Source organism: Rhinopithecus roxellana, chromosome 2 (assembly GCF_007565055.1).
Source record: "Rhinopithecus roxellana isolate Shanxi Qingling chromosome 2, ASM756505v1, whole genome shotgun sequence".
In the NCBI taxonomy this organism is placed as follows: domain Eukaryota; kingdom Metazoa; phylum Chordata; class Mammalia; order Primates; family Cercopithecidae; genus Rhinopithecus; species Rhinopithecus roxellana.
The window spans coordinates 173625333-173638967 of record NC_044550.1 but is presented as its reverse complement, the minus strand read 5'-3'; the positions used below and the strand labels follow the sequence as shown (position 1 = coordinate 173638967).

Here is a 13635-nt window from a genome sequence, read left to right as displayed (position 1 = left end):
TCTGCCAGGTCGTTTTTGCCATGTAATATAACATACAATACTCACAGAATCTAGAGATTAAGGTATAGGCATCATTGCAGAACATGAGTCAGTCAAGCACTGCCTCTTGTACTCCAGCCCATCAGGGTCATTAGGTCTACATATGTCTGAAATTTTTGCTTCTAATTTTCTCCCACAGACTCCCCAGTTCTCAAAGAAAATCAAGGCTTATGGCTGGGCATCTCTTTTAGCATCCTTGAACAGTGCGTAATGGCCCAAATGTACTCCAAGAATGCAGCAATTGAAAACAAGTCACCCGGAGCACACAGACTGGAGGTAGGTGGTGCTTCCTCACAGCCAAAATGGAGCCTCATCACTGACCAGCCAAAGGTGATCCATTTCATCCATGTTAAGAGATACTGAAAGTACTAGGAGAACTGATGAGCGATAAACTGACTTTCCTGGGAGAATTTAGTAAAAGACCTCCAAGAGATTATGTTCAATTTGAACTTTGAAGTATGCAGGGAGTTTAATAGGAGGCACAGGAATGGATAGGAGAAATCATTTCAAGTAAATAGAAAAGCAAGTGTATGCTTGTGAATAATAAGAAAAATACATTTTGAATAAAAGTATGGGTGTGTTTCTGTGTATGTATTGTATGTATGTGTGTTTGAATAAGGCATACTGATATTATGTATTGGTCAACCACAATATAGGAAAACAAATTGAAGGACATCTCTTTAAATCTTACAGGTAGTTCATGCTTTGCACAGTACCAGCATTATGCTAAACGAATTCATTCCTCACTTCGCATGAGTTACAGTTAATATGGCTCTGTGCAAAACAAGGACAGCCTGTATGTCTATTTTTTTTTTTTTTTTTTTTTTTTTTTGAGGTGGAGTCTCGCTCTGTCGCCCGGACTGGAGTGCAGTGGCCGGATCTCAGCTCACTGCAAACTCCGCCTCCCGGGTTTACGCCATTCTCCTGCCTCAGCCTCCGGAGGAGCTGGGACTACAGGCGCCCACCACCTCGCCCGGCTAGTTTTTTGTATTTTTTTTTTAGTAGAGACGGGGTTTCACCATGTTAGCCAGGATGGTCTCGATCTCCTGACCTCGTGATCCGCCCGTCTCGGCCTCCCAAAGTGCTGGGATTACAGGCTTGAGCCACCGCGCCCGGCCCTGTATGTCTATTTTTAATCAAAGATCTGAATTGCTGACTACAGGGCATACTCATTAATTCAGACGCCTCTGAAGATAGAAAAAATTGCTAGGACTAGATTTGAAGGGGATCTTTAAAAATTAGAGCAATAAGTAATCACAGTGAAGATGATATTTCTTAAGAAGATATCCTCATGGAAAATAGAGAAAAGAGATGAAGGTTTCTTCCTTGAATTAGGGACACAGACTAGTGAGGTGAGGTAAAAGAACAGCAGAAAAATAATCTGTGAGTTCTACTTGATTACAAACTGATGGGAGAACACGAACATTTAGTGAGCACCCTACGATGTGCTAATACTGTGTTAATCTAGGTATTCTTGTGGTTATCACATATAATACTCACAAATCTTTGTAAGATAGATTTTATTAGGTGAATGTCTTGATGCTGCTGAAGATCGAATACTATCTGAATTGAAATATTATCTCATTTCTACTATTCCTCATGCCACACCAGGAATATTCTTGTCATACCTACTCTGATATTCTGGAAACAGGCAGAAACTGTTATATTTAGGAGATACTTCTCCTGCTATCTTACGGATACTTCTCCTGCTGTCTTTAGATTATAAAACCATTTTGACTATGAACTACTTTTCAGTGGCAGGTTATAACAGGTCACACCTTTAGGGCAATTTATAAGCTTACTATGGCTACTATAACAAAACACTACAGACTGAGGGAACAAACCAGCAGAAATTTATTGTCACATAGTTCTGGAGGCTAGAAGTCCAAGATCAAGGTGTCAGTGGGATAGGTTACTTCTGCAGACTATGAGGAATGATCTATTCCAGACCTTTCTCCTTGGCTTGAAGATAGCCAGTCTTCTCCCTTTGTCTTCACATTGTTTTCCTTATTTCCATGTCTGTATCCAAATTTTATCTTCTTATGAGGAGAGCAGTGATACTGGCTGAGGGTCCACACTAATGCCTTCAATTCAGTTTAACTCTGTAAGTCCCATTATACAAATATGGTTGCATTTGAGGTACTGGAACATATAATAACCTTTCTTTTTATGGGGGAGGACGACACAATTCAGCCCATAACACAGAGGAAAAACAATCAAAATTCACATTAGGGATTTTTAGCTCTAAGAAATTAAATATATATATCAGAATACATAAAACCACCAGTAAGAATATGAAGTCATTTGTGTAAATGAGTATATTCATACATTTTCATACCGCTACAAAGAAAAACCCGAGACTGGATAATTTATAAAAGGAAGAAGTTTAATTGACTCACAGTTCTGCATTGCTGGTGAGGTCTCAGGAAACTTACAAACATGGTGAAAGGGAAAGAGGCACATCTTTTTTTTTTTTTTTAATTATACTTTAAGCTCTGGAGTACATGTGCAGAACGTGCAGATTTGTTACACAGGTATACATGTGCCATGGGGATTTGCTGCACCCATCAACTCATCATCTACATTAGATATTTCTCCTAATGCTATCCCTCCCCTAGTCCCCCACCCCCGATAGGCCCCGGTGTGTGATGTTCTCCTCCCTGAGTCCATGTGTTCTCATTGTTCAGCTCCCACTTATAAGTGAGAACATGTGGTGTTTGGTTTTCTGTTCTTGTGTTAGTTTGCTGAGAATGATGGTTTCCCACTTCTTCCATGTCCCTACAAAGGACATGAACTCATCCTTTTTTATGACTGTATAGTATTCCATGGTGTATATGTGACACATTTTCTTTATCCAGTCTATCATTGATTCCGAGACTTTGCTATTGTGAACAGTGCCGCAATAAACATATGTGTGCATATTAGATGACAGCAGGTGAGAGAGAGAAGAAGAGTGAAAGGAGAAGAGCCCCTTGTAAAACCATCAGATCTTATAAGAACTCACTCACTCTCTCAAGAACAGCATGGGGGAAGCCACCTCCATGATCCAATCACCTCCCACCAAGTCTCTCCTTAGATACATGGGGATTACGGAGATTACAATTTAAGACGAGATTTGGGTGGGGACACAGCCAAATCATATCAGTGAGCAATTAAGGAATTAACATTGTCACACCCTGGTTTGTTAACATTGATGAAGACAAATATATAGCCACCAATATCAACTCTATCTCTTCACCTGGTTTAAGGGGTTTTTTTTTTTGTTTGCTTGTTTGTTTTTTCCCTTTTATCATGGCGAGAGGTGCTTTCGCTCTTCATTCTGTAATCCCATGAACAGCCATACAGACGTGCCATACATTTTTTGGAGGGGTGGGGGATAACATTCTTCAATGTCATTAGGCTTTTGTTGGACCAACTCAAACCTGGAGGTATAGTTAGAGAGACAGAAGGGTACAAGATCAACCATGGAAGAATCCAATGCCTCCAAGCATTACATGTTAAGATAAAGATTAGGATCACTGTTTGCATTCTCAGTAAGATGAACTTAGAGAAACGGCATGGTTTCCCTTTTCTCAATGATTTAACTTTTTCTTAGTTATGAGACAGACTTTAGAACAGCCAATAATCCATTAAAGTGAAGACATTATTATTGCCTTTTTAATAACAATGCCTCAAAGTGTAGGATATACGCCTGTCAAGTCAGAGTTACAATTGAATGTTCCACTTTCATTTTATTTATGTTGTAGTAGAAAACAAGATTGATTATTTTTTAGAAAAAGGAGGTTTTTCTGTTTTATTTCATTTTAGGCTGAAATTGGTTGTTAGAATACAGCATCGTTGAAATATTATGTGCACTGAACAAATGGAGCTGGGTTGCATTCCATAGTATGCCATCAAAGTGAAAAAGAAACAAAGTTTTTGTATAGAAAACTGGGATGTTAATAACATCACACTCGGTGGTAGATGCCTGTAGTCCCAGCTACTCAGGAGGCTGAGGCTGGGGAATCACTTGAGCCCAGAAGTTTGAAACTAGTCTGGGCAATATAGCAAGACTCAATCTCAAAAGAAATTGCACTGGTTGGGGTTGAACCCTCAAGTCATTGAATCACGGAATTTTAAAGATGTCTGGCTTTTTCAGTTGTCTGGAGTGGATACTTAATTTAATTAAAGAGACAATGCATTTGATGAAAACAATTAAGCCGCATTGGCATACTCTATCTTGGCATCTAATATGATATGGCTATTTAATAAAAAGCTAGTATTCTGTTTGACAGATCAATTATTCATTAAACAGATGGGGCAGAAATGGACATGCAAAATCAAGGCTGATTAATTCAGCAAAATCTTCAATAATACTGTCACTTTTAATCCAAGCCAATGGCTTCAAGCACAGCGGGCAGCTTGATAGAGGGCAAAGTAATCACAATGCAATGTGTTAAGTGCAAGTTATAAGAAGCACTATGTAAAGAGTATTATGCAGAAACAGAGGAGTTGTAACCTGACTTGGGGATATCAGAAAAATCTTCCTTTTAATAGAGGTAATATCATTCTTAGTTTTAATAGACATCAGGGAAAGAATGCATAAATAGGCTGTTCAAAGGTATGTAGAGAGAAAAAGACCCTGTTAATATTCTGAGACCCTGGTTGCATCAGTCTAATCTTGAGTACCTGTTGGATTAGCAGCCACTCCACCAAGTTGGAAAATGAGGGAGTAACTGATATTTCTTCCACAATCCAGTGTATTCATTATGGTATACTGTTGCAGTCATGCCCCCAACATGAGCGGGCCTCCTACACCCATGCCCTTGGACAGCCTACTACCACATTCAATAGGGCTGATATGTGTCAACCAACAGGACATTGTAGAAATGGCAGCATGTGTCATCAGAGGCTGGGTTATCAAAGAAATTTTAGCTTCTGCCTTGTTTGTTCTCTTGGTCCAGTCTTTGTGGGCCACTATGCATGACGACATTCAAGCAGCCTTATGGAGCAGTTCACATGGAGAGAAGCTAAGACCTCCTGTCGACAGCCAGCACCAACTGGCCATATAAATGAGCTACTTTGATCATGAATGCAGACTCTCTAAAGCCTTTACGTGGCAACCTCATGAGAGACTCCTGGCCAGAAGAACACAATTAAGTTCCTGAATCCCTGATCCACAGAAGAGCTGTGAGATACTAAATGCTTATTGTTGTTTTAAGCCACTACATTTTGAGGTAATTTATTATGTGGTAATAGATAACTAAGACATGAATATACACTAACCCTAAAATAATCTCAAAACCCCTTCATGTTGTCCAGGTAAGTACCCTTAAATATGACCTGCATGTTCTCATAAGTGTACGTGGTAAGAAATGTTCCATGCATTTATTTACATGTGTCTCTAGAAAAATATTTTACAGGGAAACAATTCTTCTGTTCCTCAATGGATCCAGGTAGGGCCCATCAATGCTTTCATTTATTCTGGTGGCCAGGCAAGTGCAGTGGCTCATGCCTGTAAGCCCAGCACTGTGGGAGGTCGAAGTGGGCAGATCACCTGAGGTCAGGTATTCAAGCAGCCTGGCCAAATGGTGAAACAGTGTCTCTACTAAAAATACAAACAAACAAACAAACAAACAAACAAACAAAAATTAGCCAGGTGTGGTAGCATGCACCTGTAATACCAGCTATGCAAGAGGCTGAGGCAAAAACTTAAACTCAGGAGATGGAGGTTGCAGTGAGCTGAGATCTCACCACTGCACTCCAGCCTGGGTGAGAGAGTGAGACTCTATCTCAAAAAAATAAAAAATAAAAAATAAATTCTGCTGGTCAGAAAAATCAATTCAGTGTTTAGCTGAGTAGAATGAATCCAAACTGAAAAGATTATTAGAGAGTGAATTTTATTCATGCAGACAACATGCCTCTTGACATGAGAGATACAAGTATTTAGGCATATGCTGTAGAAACTTCCAGGGTGTAAAACCAGGCCAGAAAGAATTTTCTGGTCAAACAAGCTCAACAGCTTAATAGCAGTTCCAAAGCTAGGAGAAAATGAATGCACCCCTACCTTCACTAGACTATTTCCCTCCTCCCAGCTGGAAAGATAAAGGGAAAATAAACCCTTAAATATTGAGCTATATATACACACACATATATATAATATATATAGCTTAAATTAATCTATAATATAGCTTGCATTTAATGTATATTAAATCAAATATACATTACATATAAAATTATACATTAAAATTACATTAAATTAAAATTATACATTATAGCTTAAATATACACATTTAAGCTATATACATAATTTAAGTTGATATAAATAAATTTATATATTTATGGCTCATATATGTATAATCTAAATCTAAGTATATATCATCTAAATCTCTTACAGACATGCATTTTAAAACCCACCAAAAAAGCTGACAAGTCAGTAATCCATTGTAGGACGCCTATGGGCATATTCTGGGAAAGGAGTCTTCATTATCCAGAAGCAAACTCTGGAGCCAGTTCCATGGAGTGATCTTAAAGGCACACAGCCATTGGTTTTACTGCACATGTGGCACCCTCTGAGGCCATCCTGCAACTCTCACATGAGTCATCTGCTCTGAAGGAGAGCAACCTATTTCTGGAAATAGAGGATTAGACTGTCTCTTTCTGAGTGTGGTTGGCATCTATGGGATAGGCTTTCCTGGTTAAAAACTAGGAAGTTAAGAGTAGTATAATAGAAAGAAAGGATGAAAGAAGGAGGGAAAGGAGTGGAGGTAGAAAAATCAGGAAAATCTTTCAGTGATACAATAAAAATAAATCAAAGGAAAAGAAAAGAATTAATGATCAGAGTAAAAGAAACTAGAAATAACTTTAAAAACATACATCATATAGGGCCGGGCGCGGTGGCTCACGCCTGTAATCTCAGCACTTTGGGAGGCTGAGGTGGGCAGATCACAAGGTCAGGAGATCAAGACCATGCTGGCCAATATGGTGAAACCCTGTCTCTACTAAAAAATACAAAAAAAAAACTAGCCGGGCGTGGTGGTGGGCACCTGTAGTCCCAGCTACTCCAGAGGTTGAGGCAGGAGAATGGCGTGAACCTGGGAGGTGGAGTTTGCAGTGAGCAGAGATAGCACCACTGCACTCCAGCCTGGGCAACAGGGCAAAACTCCGTCTCAAAAAAAAAAAAAAAAAAAAAAAGTCATATAAAAGTAAGAAATATTCTAGATACCAAACAATGAAATAGACAAAACTTGAAAATAGAGAATTGATAAGAAAAATAAAGTACATCTCTAAAATGGAAGCTATTCCTGCCCCATTCCTTAATCTGCTTCCATATTTTAGATGACTGCTGCTTTATTCTTTCAGAGGACAAAAGTCTAGGAATCATTCTTCACTCCTCTTGTTCTCTCACATCCCACATCCAATTTTCCAGGAAATCTTCTTGATTCTATCTTGAGGCTCCTTCTATAATGCAACCATTCTGCAATCTCTCCATGGCCACCACTTTGCTCTGAACAATCCTTGTCTCTTGCCTGAATTGTGAAAATAGCCTGTGAATTTGTCCTCTGGTTTCTATCCTTGCCCTTTACAGTCTATTCTGAACACAGAAACAAATGTGATTCTTTTCAAAGTAGGTCAGATCATGTCATGCCTCTGCTTTGGCCTCCAATGGTTCCCTATTTCTTTGAGCAAAAAATCACACAAGGCCCTACAAGCTCTGGCTCCCCAGTCACTGCCCTTGTCTCAGCTCCTTCTGCCCTTCCTCTTGCATCTTCATCATGCTCCAGCCTTCAGGCTTTGCACTTAGGGTCTCCTATTCCCTGAGGTGTTCTTCCTCTGATGTTTTTCCAAGTCTGATACCATTAACTTCTTCAAATTTTGGCTCAAATCTTACCTTTATCCAACCACATCTTTCATGATTGCACCCTTCAATCCTTCCCCTCTCACTCACCTCTTCTGTGCATGACTGATACATTTTATTACCATCTAACACATCTCCAGATTGCTCTTCCCTCTTGAGAATGTCGGCACCACTGGTGCAGAAGTCTTTGTCTGAATTGTTTACCCCTGTGTTGCAAGTGTCTACAACAGGCCCTGAACACATCCCTGTGTCTCTACTAGTGTCCTGGGGCTGTCGTAACAAGTCAACACAAACAGAGATTTACTGTTTCCTCATGTTAGAGGTTAGATGTCTAAAATCAAGGTGTCAGCAGGGCCAACCTTTCTCTGAAACCTGTGGAGAGACTCCTTCCTTGCCTCTTCCTAGTTTCTGTGGTTTGCTGGCAGTTCTAGATTTTTCTGGGCTTGCAGTTGCATCACTCAGATCTCTGGCTCTCCACAGTTACATAGTGTCCCTCCTGCCTGTCTCTGCATTTCTTCTTCTCTTCTTGTAAGGACACCAGTCATATGAAATTAACAGCCCACCCTGCTTCAGTATGGCCTCATCTTAATACATGTTACATCTAATTAATGAATTAGCTAATTAATTAATGATCTCATTTATAAATAAGATTACATCTTGAAGTACTGTCAGGACTTCAACATATCTTTTTAGAGAACAAAATTCACTCCATGATAGTTCCCCGAAATATTTATTTAAATGAATCCATGAAGGTACAAAGTGACACAAGTTCTTAAAAATATTCTTTGGCCAAGGGCGATGTGGGAGGTCCCTTACTAGAGTTAAGTACATTTAAGTGAATACACACATTAGTAAGGCAAATGTAGCCGCCTTGATAGTTACCTTCGAGTTTATAAGTATTTTTACTAAAACTGTCATTTGATAAAAAATTAAAAGGTTGTGTATTGTGCCTCCTTTTACCATGGTTTTACATTACAAAACAGAGTGATTTTTAAAATGTAAATATCAATAAATAGTAAGAAAGTAAAATTCAATATTAAACAAAGTTTTACAAAGCACACTGTCCTCCTGTAGCCCCTCTGCTATGAGAATCACAGAGAAGTGGGTCATTGTTTCAGAAAAGAATATGGCAATCAAAATGAATTTAAACATTATGTCAAAGAGGAAAAACACCAACATGTGATTATAAATATGTCAATCATTGCTGCATTTTTAATTAGAAGACACATGCTTTCCTTTAATTTCCCTAATGTGCTATAGCTTTATTCCTAAACCACATGCTACCATAATGCCTTTTGGTAATTTTAAGTAATAAATCATAAATGAGTCATAAACAAATTACAGAATAATTATTCTGCTCCAGTGCTCACAATGATTTTCCTGCTTTTTACTTTAATGTTTCCCATTCCTCCTTAATCCAATATTTATATTTATGACAAGCACCAGTTTTCAATCAAGAGAAAAGCTTCTGTGAAGTTAGGATTAGAGAATGTTTTATTCCACCCTCTATTGTCTAAATAAACATGTTCAGAAACTGATCTCTTCCTTTTTATGGATCTGGGCTGTTTCAAACACCCCCACGCAAGAAGAGGAAATCTCGCTTTAACTTCTGACCATTTGTTTTAAACTCTGTCTTTGAAATTAGCAAAATCCTACAGGGACTCAAAAAGGTTACTTGTTCTTTCAGGCCTCTGTGAGTTTGAATTACCTGACAGGTATTGAGAAAATTATTTTAAAAAAACAAAAACTTTTACAGAAGCTAACATACAAGTGACAGAAAGGACTTTAGAAGCAACATGCTGTCCAGAATTTTCCAAATTGTAATAGGTTGTATACTACTGATGGTACATATGATGCTGAAGGTAGTAACACACTATTCAAAAACAGACTTTAATAGGAATACATTTGTTTTACATGGGCATCGATTCAGTTTGCTGTGGTACTCTAAATACTCAAAGGTAATTTTTAATCCTCCTAGTTTGGGTAGATATTTTAACTAAATTCAGTATAATGGTAGCAAAAAGAAAGACACAGCTCTTCAAGCCTGTGATTTCATAGATACTACTGTTTGGGACAATACTCCCTTTAAAAAATAAGTCAATTGATTTAAAGTCCATTTAAAGAAATCAAGTATATAAAATTGGTACTTAGGTATGTCAAAAAAATAGGAAGGTGGTACCCAAAATAATGAAAATTTAGGAACCATTGATCTAGCAGGTAAACAAAATGAGAAAGTAATCAAGTGACTTTGCACATCAAGAGCTACCTCACTAGTTGGAGAGTAGATTATTCTTTGCTCTTGGTTTTTGCATTCTCTCTTTCTCCTTCTTTTTCTGGCCTCTCTCTCTTTTTATATTTGTATTTATATATTTCCTTCCTTCCTTCTTCCTTCCTTCCTTCCTTCCCTCCCTCCCTCCCTCCTTCCTTCCTTTTTTTTTTTTTCCTTTTTTTTTTTGACAGAGTCTCGCTCTGTCGTTTTTTGGTTTTCGTTTTTTGGTTTTGTTTTTGTTTTTGACAGAGTCTCACTCTGTCGCCCAGGCTGGAGTGTAGTGGCATGATTTCTGCTCACTGCAGGCTCCGCCTCCTAGGTTCACGCCATTCTCCTGCCTCACCCCCTGTAGTAGCTGGGACTACAGGCGCCTGCCACCATGCCCAGATACTTTTTTTTTTTTTTTGTATTTTTAGTAAAGATGGGGTTTCACCATGTTAGCCAGGATGGTCTCGATCTCCTGATCTCGTGATCCGCCCGCCTCGGCCTCCCAAAGTGCTGGGATTACAGGCATGAGCCACTGCACCAGGCCATATTTATATATTTTCTATATTATCTCTTATGTTCACTTGTTTGTTTCCTCTACCAAATAGTGAGTTACTTGATGATCCCAGGACCTCATTTCCTTTATCTATGTGTAAACACCAACTATACTAACTACGCACTGCTCACCCCATAAATGAGACTCAATACATGTTTGTGGAGTGATTGGATAATTAAGATAAAAGATAGAAGTCAGTCCATAGGCCTCTGACTTCTCTTCTTAAGTCCTCGTTCACAACTATTTTCACATGCTGTGTGTCCAACATTTAATGCTTATTCATTTCCAAAGTCAGAAATTAAAATAGAAAACTAAATGCGCTCCACATTTTAAAAATCTTGAGAAATTGCTAATGATTGTCAACTAAAATATTTGAGTGTAGAAGTGGCTTTTAAAAAACTTAGTGCTTGATTAAGCAAATATTAAACATGGTGGTACCACTGAGTTAAAGCAAGAGTAAGAAATATGACTATTTATTATTTACATAAGCTTTGATCATATCTTCGTTGTTATCTGTATGCATACTTCAGAAGACATGCAATCAGACAGTCCAAATTCTAATTGCAGCTTTGCTCATTACTTCTGTCTGGATTTGTTCAAATCATTAGCACCTTTGGAGAATGGAAGAAAAGTAACAACCCCAGGTAACCTGTTCCTGAAATAAGCCAAATAAGGCATAGATCCCAAGGTGAGCCTCCCTTTATTGATTGTATTCACCAAATCCATAAATTTACTAATAAATTTTTCATTCATCATCTATTCAGTAACTAAGCACCTGCTATGAACCAGTACTTTAGCTGGTATGAAGGATACTAAAATGGGTAAGTCCTAGCTGCTGTCTTTAAGTGTTTCATGGTCTAATGGAAGATGCAGAAGGCAAGAACTCAGATATTAAAAATAATAAGTGCTTTAATAGATCACAATTGCAGCCAGAGGATGAAACTTCAAATTAGAAGGGGTGTTACCTTGGGATTATTATTTCAGTTCTGTGAGATTCCATCTTGTCTCCTGTAAAATGGGCATAGCAATACCTACTTCATGAAATAAAGTGATATAAAGACCATTGCACTCAATGTTTTATGGAAGAAGTAAGGGTAGATAGTATACACCAGAAATTTTGGGCCCAAGGGGCAGCATGACTGAGCACATTAATAATTAATTCTGGAAATCCATGAATGGAGTCAGCACTAGGAACTGGAAAGTGATTTTTCTTTAAAATGTTAAGGAGAGTGAAGATCAAAAGAGTAGAAATCATAAGTAAAGAAAGAATCGTCACCAGGCGTGGTGGTTCACACCTATAATCTCAACACTTTGAAAGGCCAAGGTGGGCAGATCACTTGAGTCCAGGAGTGTGAGACCAGCTTGGGCCATGTGGCAAAACCCTCTCTCTACAAAAAATGCAAAAATTAGCTGGGCATGATGGTACATGCCTGGAGTCCCAGCTACTCAGGAGGCTGAGATGGGAGGATCTCTTGAGACTGGGAGGCAGAGGTTGCAGTGACCCAAGATCACTCCTGCCTGGGTAATAGAGCAAGATGCCCGTCTCAAAATAAAAATAAAATAAGTAAAAAAATACAGTAGGCATAGAGAAATATTATTAGAGTTTTATGCTTCTATCTAAAACTGTCCCCAAATCCTGTTAACTGAATAGAAAGAAAAATAGAAAATGAAAAAGAAAAAATAGCATTGATGAAAAACAGTTGCAAAGATTTGCCTGAAGAATCAGCCCTAGCTAAGTGTCCCAACTAAGCCCAAACTATCTTATTACACATTCTACAACTCAGGAGGGGATATAAAGAGAATCCCCTACTTTTCTTGCTCTAGTTTTTACAGCTGTTGTCCATGTACTTAGCCAAGGTCACGTGCTCAATCATCCAGTCCCGAGTTTTGCTTTTGATGCCCTGTCTTTCAGCACGGGCTTCTGACCTCTACCTCCAATCCACTCCATACCTTCCTGATGCTTCCCCAGCTCTGGGCCTGGTTGCTGATTGTTGTTTAAACCACTGTTGACTCCAGTGGTTTAACTAACAACCTTCCTACTTTTTTCTTCTTATGCAGCTCTCTCAAGCTCCGTACAGAAACTCTTACTAAGACTCACAGCATTAAACCAGAACACAGACAACTGCCTACAATGGATATGAAGTGAGCCAAGGAAAAAGTAATAAATAGGGAGATTTGAGAATTGCTGCAAATCGTAGTAATGCTACCACCAAAGATACTCAAATTTAATTTAAAAAGGCAAAGCATCATTCTAGTCAAATAGTATATATTCACAGGTCCAGGGGATTCAGTCTGCCACACCTAAATAAACAATGCTATCTAGAGCTCTCCAGTTGAATATGCAGCTGCCTCCGACCCTGGAGCGTGCTGTTCATAGAAAAATGTGTCATAATTTTGCCATCTTATTACTTATTTTTTCCTGAGATAGGGTCTTGCTCTGTCACCCAGGCTAGAGTGATGTGGTGTGAACATGCCTCACTGCAACCTCAACCTCCTAGGCTCAAGCGATGGATCGTCCTGCCTCGGCCTCCTGAGTAGTTGTGACCACAGCTGTGCACAACCACATCTGATGAAATTTTTTTAGAAACAGGGTATCACCATGCTCCCCAGCTGTTCTTGAACTCCTGGGCTCAAGTAATCCTCCCACCTTAGCCTCCCAAAGTGCTGGAATTAGAGGCACGAGCCACCACGTTCGGCCACTTCTTTTTTTGTTAATAGACTAAAGGACAAAAGGAGGTTTTCACAATAGACAATGAGGCTTAAGCTAGTTTTCTGAGAATCCAACACATTTGGGCACCAAGGTCTGAAGCTGGTCTGCTAGAGGTACATTATATTTAAAAAACTGATATTTGATTCCCCATTGTTAATACTCAGGAACATTCTGAGGTTGGAGCCAGTGCCTTTATCTATTGAAGAAGCACAAAGAAAAAGAATGACCAAAGCAGGCAT

General features: G+C 38.9%; 1 long non-coding RNA gene across 1 annotated transcript in view; it reads left to right on the top strand.

Moving 5' to 3' along the window:
* The window catches only part of LOC115895606, a 38584-nt gene extending 33213 nt beyond the window's left edge, over positions 1-5371 (top strand). Inside the window, exons 2-3 of the long non-coding RNA XR_004055790.1 lie at positions 179-315; positions 4983-5371. This is a non-coding gene — a long non-coding RNA (uncharacterized LOC115895606). The remainder of the gene's footprint in view (positions 1-178; positions 316-4982) is intronic.
* Positions 5372-13635: the final 8264 nt, after the last annotated feature.